Source organism: Rhagoletis pomonella, unplaced genomic scaffold, assembly GCF_013731165.1.
Source record: "Rhagoletis pomonella isolate Grant_MI unplaced genomic scaffold, Rhpom_1.0 Rhpom_scaffold_00012, whole genome shotgun sequence".
NCBI lineage: Eukaryota > Metazoa > Arthropoda > Insecta > Diptera > Tephritidae > Rhagoletis > Rhagoletis pomonella.
Genome location: NW_023458566.1, coordinates 19,331,347 through 19,338,816, shown reverse-complemented (window position 1 = coordinate 19,338,816; position 7,470 = coordinate 19,331,347). Strand labels below are relative to the sequence as shown.

The 7,470-nt window shown below is 32.9% G+C and overlaps 1 protein-coding gene across 1 annotated transcript in view; it reads left to right on the top strand.

Moving 5' to 3' along the window:
- The window catches only part of LOC118747622 (paramyosin, long form-like), a 23,223-nt gene that overhangs the window by 11,055 nt on the left and 4,698 nt on the right, over window positions 1-7,470 (top strand). The window lies entirely within an intron of this gene.

Below are 7,470 nucleotides of genomic sequence, written 5' to 3'. Positions count from 1 at the left end.
GGCGAGTTGGCTAATTTTAGCAGCGACATTCAATACAAATGGTTAAAAATTTCACATATACCGAATATTAGAAATAAGCACAAAAATCTTCTAGCATACACACACACACACAATGTTGCCTATAATGGAGGTTCACTACAAAAAAAAACAAAAAAAACAGAAACACACAAGCAAGTATGTCGAGGGTTATTAAATAATTTCGAAAATATTCTCAAAAGCTTTTTGGACCAACGAGTAAATTCACACAAAGGAAATTATTGAAAAAACAATGGAATTTAGGAGCAGCGAAGTCGCCGTGAGATTAGCAAGCAACACTGCGTATATGTATGTGTGTTTGTATGTAGTATGTGTTTTGGGATTTCTGCTGTACTCATTTGCAAGAGTTTTTAATATACATACACACATGCATACATACATAAGTACATTTATTACTAAGCATTTTATGTTTGTGCATATTTTTTTCGGGCGAGCTGATTTTTTCTTTTCTTTGTGTTGAACATCTGCATACACACATCTTGCTTGTCCACTTTAGTCATGCAGTTGTACAGAGATGTCAAAAAAAATGTCAAACAACATGCTGTTCGCCATCAAAGTGAAAAGCGACATTTGAAATTATTTGGCTTTTAAAATTTGTGCCGCAAAAAAATATAAATAAAATTTTCAATGTAGTTAAAGTAGTAGGAATCACTAAATCTCTGGGAAAAGCATTACTTAAGCATTTAACAATGACTAATATACTTATACGAAGGATTTCTCAGTAATACTTAATGAGCAACAAATATCTACAATTCAGCATGTGATCATTTAAAATTTTGAAACCTAGCAATAAAAGCAGGCTTAACTGACTAAAAAATCACATTTGAACACAAACATCACTCAATCTCTTTTATGGTCGTTATTAAATGGCTTTATCTTATAAAAGACGTTTCGAAATTGAAATTAAGAGAGTGAGCTTCTAAAATTTTAATCAACGTCCATATAAAAAAAAAATGTATTTCCATAGAATGGCAAACATTTTGATTTTATTTGATTGATTGGTTCTACCGGAAGCATCAATCGAAAAACACCAATATTTAAATGCAATTTCAATTAAAACTTGCTCTCAACAAAAGCGCAATCTCCACTCTCTACTGTATTATTCTATATAAAAATTTCTTACAACTTATTTGTCGTCGTCTGCATTTTACCGTTTATATTTTGCATCCATGAAATTCAATTATAAATGTCAACTTCCGTATGATCAAAAATGTCCACATTTGAAAAGTTTAAAAATGTAAGCCCAATTTTTAATAACAAAAACCACTTTTTTAAATCACCAAAAATACATACATACATACTTATATGCCTACGTTTTAAGCAACCAATAACTTATGTCGAGTTTTGAAAAGTACCGTTTTTAATTTACCAGAAATCTATGTTCAATATTAAAATGACAAAAGCCTTTGGGGGCATTTATTAAATGGCCAAAACTGTATGCATATTTTTCATATGACCAATAATTTATGTCCAGTTTTTAAATTACCAAAAATTTTGTTTCCAGCTTTTAAATTTTCAAAAACTGTTTTTGCATGCAAATAAAAATATTTAAAATTTTTAAATTATCAAAAATTTATGTCCATTTTTTAAATTATCAAAAATATAGATATGCCAGATTTTAAAATTAGCGAAAATTAATTAGTTCATAGAAAACTAGTTTCATGCATATATCGAGCCCTAACCGCCAAAATAACGTAAGCGACATTTTTTTCGAAATTTTATTTTTAATGCAGAAATGCTTCTAGATGCTCTAGGAATATTTCTGCATCAAAAATAAAATTTTGAAAAAAATGTCGCTTACGTTATTTCGGCGGTTAGGGCTCGATATGTACATAGATGTGCACATACATACATATATTTAACTAACTTTATGTATGTACAAAGCTAAATATTTTTTATTGCACATAAGGGTTAAATACTGGTGCATATGAATGATTGATCAAAGTAATTTCAAACAATATCATCATCATCATCCAATATACAAACCGCGGGATCTTCACTTTATTGGTAGTGTTATTTCTTTCGCGCTGATGAGCTTTCGAAAATCTAGAAATCTTTTATTTTTACTTACACATAAATCCTTTTTCAATAGAGGTATTCACGATCCGTTGCATACTGTTTATCATGGAGCACAGATAGCATAAATAGCTTGATTGGATAATTTTGTTGCTGTTTCATGTGTTCAAAAAACAAAAAAATTAGCCAATTATGCTATTTATGATATCTATGCACCATGCTAGACAGTATGCAGCGGATCGTGGATACCCCTAATAATTCATTTTTGAACTATGTATTTATGTAGTGCAATTCCTCACGAGGTCAATTGAAAACCACTCAGTTTACCTCATATTTGTATGTGTATATGTGTGTGTGCGTGTACATAATTATGTAGATACATATATGAATTTCATATGTACATACATATGTATTAAACGCACCGCTTGACCGCATACTCGCTGTCAACTTTTAAGATGATTCGGCGGCACACAAGCAATCGGCTTGCAGGCGTCCATGATCATCGACTTTCATACATCAGTATCTATTTATGTGAGTGTGTGTCTTTCCGTGACTCACAGCCATGTTTATGTCCATGTGTCATTTAGTTTATTTTTGAAAAGCATTTAAATACATTTTCCGTTGTTTAGATTCTTAGAAGCATCGATGGCTACCCAATCCCTCTGCCTTGGTCTTTCAATTTCACCGGCTATTAGAATTTTTATTCTTCCCAGAAATTGATGTTTATGCGATGAATACCTTATAAATTCGCGCTGGATCACACTTTGGCCGGCGATTCGAACATAAATATCTATGTAAATAATTGCACATTAGACCGTACCACCTTAAAAGCAAACAAAAAATAAAAAATCGCCGAACACCTCTGAGTTTTAAAGTAATTTTGCTAGCCGATTTGGAAATACAACTTTTTTTGGCGGACCTAGAGCTCGTCTTTTTAAATTTTTCGGTGACACCTACATTCGGCAGTAATAAAATGCTTCCTTAGCAAAAGTTTTATCATTTTTGGTGAGCTTTAATTTACTGGCATTAGGGTGGTGCGTTGGCGGCCGCTGTGGTGTAGTGGTTAGAAGTGCATACTGGGCCTGGGTTCAAGCACTGTTCAAAGCAACATCGCAAAAAAATAAAGAGAAAAGGTTTTTTCTTAACAGCGGTCGCCCCCTCGACAGGCAATGGCAAACCTCCGAGTCGGCATAAAACTGTAGGTCCCTTCTCTTGGTCAAACACTAACATATGTATGTATGTGTAAGCGCCAATACAATGCACTATACGGCTAAATCAACTTTTTTTTCTGGGTATTGGACCAAACAAATTGTTTTGATGAGATTGACTCATAAGTAAAAAAGTTATTTCTCCGTTTTTCATAGTTAGCCTCCGAAAACAAGATATGGACCTTCGAAGCTCGAAATTGTATCTTTAGTAAAAAAAAATATTTTATTTGTATGTAAGCAACTAAAAAAGTAAAATTACATATTTTTAGTGCAAACTTATATTACAGGTGCTATACGGGGTCAAAGGTCAGATCTTCGAAAAATTAAAAAAAAAACTTATTTAAAAAAGTTTTAACATATCATTGTTTTAAGTTTAGTCCGAGAATGGCCATAAAATCCAAAGTCAAAAAGTTGTTTATATAACCAGTAAACTTACATATTATTACAATAGGCGCGATCAAATTTTAAAAGTATATGGCGATTTTTTATATCTCGAAACTTTCGCTACATCCCAACAATAATATAGAAAGTATGTGCTTTCAATTTTTTCCTACTACATATACGCACTTTAAAAACCCGTTATGGGAGTATTTAAAAACCCCGTTGATTTCAAAATTTCAAAAAAATATAGTTTTCGGGTTTACAGAGGGTTCTGCAACACTCGTGAAGAAAACTTGGCCTTTAGGACATGTCAAGAACAAAAATCTGTATGAAGCCAAAATTCTCTCTAAATAAACTTTCAAACTAGCGCGGATAATTAAATCCTTTTTTTTTTTTTGCCTACTCGGTCTAATGTACCTGCGCGCACTTTGTGCCGAGTATATATTTGCTTGAGAATGTGAGAATACCACCACGCCGGTGTGTGTGAACATTCCATTTCTGCTGCACATTTATGTATTTATATACGAGTACATACAGAAATGAATGCGTTTACTCGATACATACACATATAACAAAGTATATACATATATGTATGTATATTTTATACGCCGCACTCGCCTTGCACCTCAGCTTTTTGCCGTTGTGCGTTCGCAAATTAGGCACCTGCCGCCGCCGCCTCTGTGACTTCCAAGTATACTTTGGTATAAGTTTCTTTTTTTATTTTATATTCTCTTTCGAAATTTGGAATGATTTTTAATTATATGAATTAGGTCATTTCAAACACACGAAAATACATGCACACGTAGCTTTTTGTATACATATTTTCACTGCATTAATTAAAATCAAATAAGAATATTCTCGATACATTGAAAGTTGAATTTCGAATATAAAAATATACACACATTAATTATCAGCAATACGTACATATGTACATATTACCGTTATATACTGCAAGTAGATATAACATTCATGGTTTCTTGAAGGTGGTTCGAAATACATAGACGTATGGTAGGTTCCATGAGAAACTGAACCTTAGTGCAAATAAAGTGAAATAAATTCGCAGAGTTTCCGTAAAATATATCTGCTCCAAAAGCAGGTTCGTTTTTTTTATGTCCTACCCGTGAAAGAAGAAATAACTCAGATTTTTTCCCATATAAAAGTAGGTTGGAATTTTTTACAGCTTTATCAAAATATAGAATTGTTCAGTACTTTATACTTAAATTTTAAAAATAAAGTACATTTTTACAGTGAAAATGTCCCACCCGTGACTGTGGAATACCTCATATACGAAATGTTTATGTACCCACATACTACACAGGTATGTGTATGAGTGTGCGTACAGTTTATGACACCTTATAAAAAAAGAAAAACTTGTACTTGTAAATTCAGTTGCATGTTGTAAATAATTCTCCTTTCAAAATATTTTTACATGTGTAAATGTCTCTTGGCCCACTCAGCTAACCGAATGTGTAAATAATGTAATTATTTTAACATTTATGAGCTTTGGCATTATGCCATTGCATTTTCATGGTATGCCATGCAAAAATTAAATGCAATAAATGTCATTCTTTTTGAAAACGTTTTATTTGAGCGTAAAATTTGCCGTAATTGCAGTGGGTGTTGTTGACAGGTACTTTGACTAACAGTAAAATTCAGAAAAAGTATAGAAATTCCGACTTTACTTTGTCACATGCATTTTTGGACTATACTAATATACACTGCCGGCAAAAAGTATTGGCACAGCAAATTTTTCACAATATATGCATACATTTTTTTCTAATATTTTTCCGACAATTTTTTATAAAATATGGTTCATTTTACAAAAAAATATATAAAAATATAATTCCTAAGCTTTGTGCAAAACTCCCAAAAATTCAGCAAATTTTCAACTTTTTATTCGGATTTTTCAGAATTTTTTTGAGTACGCAGTTTTGTAGCTCATTAAATTGTAGTAAAAAAAGCTGCAAGTGAAAAGATGGTCAAAAATCAAATTGATTTTTGAAATTTTTTTAAGTTGTTTTGCATTTTGTCTATAGAAAGTATTTTCGAAAATTATTTTGTACGGAAGAGACTGCGTGAAAAAAGTTGCCAAAAAATCAACGGTAATTCCTAGCTACTTAAAACTTGTACTTTGTTATAATAAAATTGATTGGGCTACAAATCTGCATACTCAAAAAATCTGATTAAAAAGTTGAAAATTTGCATGAAAATTTTCTGAATTTTCGTGAGTTTTGCATAAAATTTAGGAATCCTATTTTAATGTTTTTCATTGTAGAATGAACCATATTTTTATAAAAAATTGGGGGAAAAATATAAAAAAAAATTCTTGCATATATTGTGAAAAATTTTTTGTGCCAATACTTTTTTCCGGCAGTGTACATATATAGTACTGCTGGGACTGCCCGCATATTCGTATATCCGTTAGACGTGTAAACGAATAAAATGCGGATAAAGGGTTAATATCTATTAATTTTGTTATCCGCATATCCGGTTAATATGGGTTATTCGAATATCTCCCTTGGCTTTTTTGAGTCATAGAACTTATGTCTGATGGAACAAAATAAATTACGGTAGGTCACTACTTGTTTCGGAACTGTTTGCCTAGTTTCATCGTTTTTGCCTCATGACCTGTTTTGCACGTTATGGCCAGGAACCATACGCTCCACAACTGACTCAATTACATTTAGTTTAAAAATGTTTACCACAATTCCCGCAATTAATTGACGAAAAAACCAAACATTGAGTTTCTTTTTGTATCCAGACTTTTAAAAAAGGCCACACCGGCCCAATGTCATGCCAAGCTGAGTGCTGCCTCACCCTACATGTCTTTATGCCATCCTGAACCTTAGCCGATCTTGTAATGTATTTTGTCTAAGCTACCCAAGCTCGCGAAGAACAGGAGGGCCCAAAAAATTTAAGCGCATTTTTCACTTATGTCAAGACTTTTAAGGATATCTCATATTTATCTCGAGATATCGCGTGTACGGACGGACAGACAAACAGGCATAGCATAATTGATTTCTCACTTCATTATGATCATTTTGATATATGTAAATATGTCTTTAACTATTCTATTCCTTTAGGTTGTTATAAGCAACCGTTAGGTGATCGATGTTATAATATCCTTGTGCTCAATTACGCACCGAGTTTGAGATTTGTTAAGGCTTTCTTGCATAACAACGGAAGTAGTTTCGAACTATAGAATTTAACTGTGTACCTGTGTCAACTTTCGTATAACTTCAATAAGACCGCAGATATTCGCAATAGGGCCATTATTTCAAGCGCTGTGTGACAAGTGGCACCAAGCTATTGAAACCACATATTGTTCAAGTACACGTCATCTGATTCAGGCCATAATGAGTTTGCTATCATGCTACGATAACGTCCGCTACACCGTTAAAGGCATCACTTTCGATGAAGTACCTACCGTCCGATCACTCCGCCTGCCCAAAAACCACACCAAACAGCGGGACATATGAACAAAAACTTATTATGTAATTGCTTTTTCTTGAAATTTCAGACCAATAATTCCATTTATTCAAATAAATTTAATGGTGATTTCGTTTCATTCAAAACATGTTGCCCTCCGACGGTGCAAAATGCGTTTGAACACGAAATTTTTTCACCATTTACCTTTATTTTAGAATCGTACGCGAGAAGAGAGAGGCAATGAAAAGGCGACATTTTTCGGCACAAAAATTGCCTGAAATTTTAAGAAAAATCAATTCTTCTTCTTTTTTGGCGCTGTAACCGCCTAAGCGATTTTGGCCGAGTTCAGCAACTCGTTTCTCCTCTGTGCCAACTGACGCCAATTGGAAACGCCAAGTGA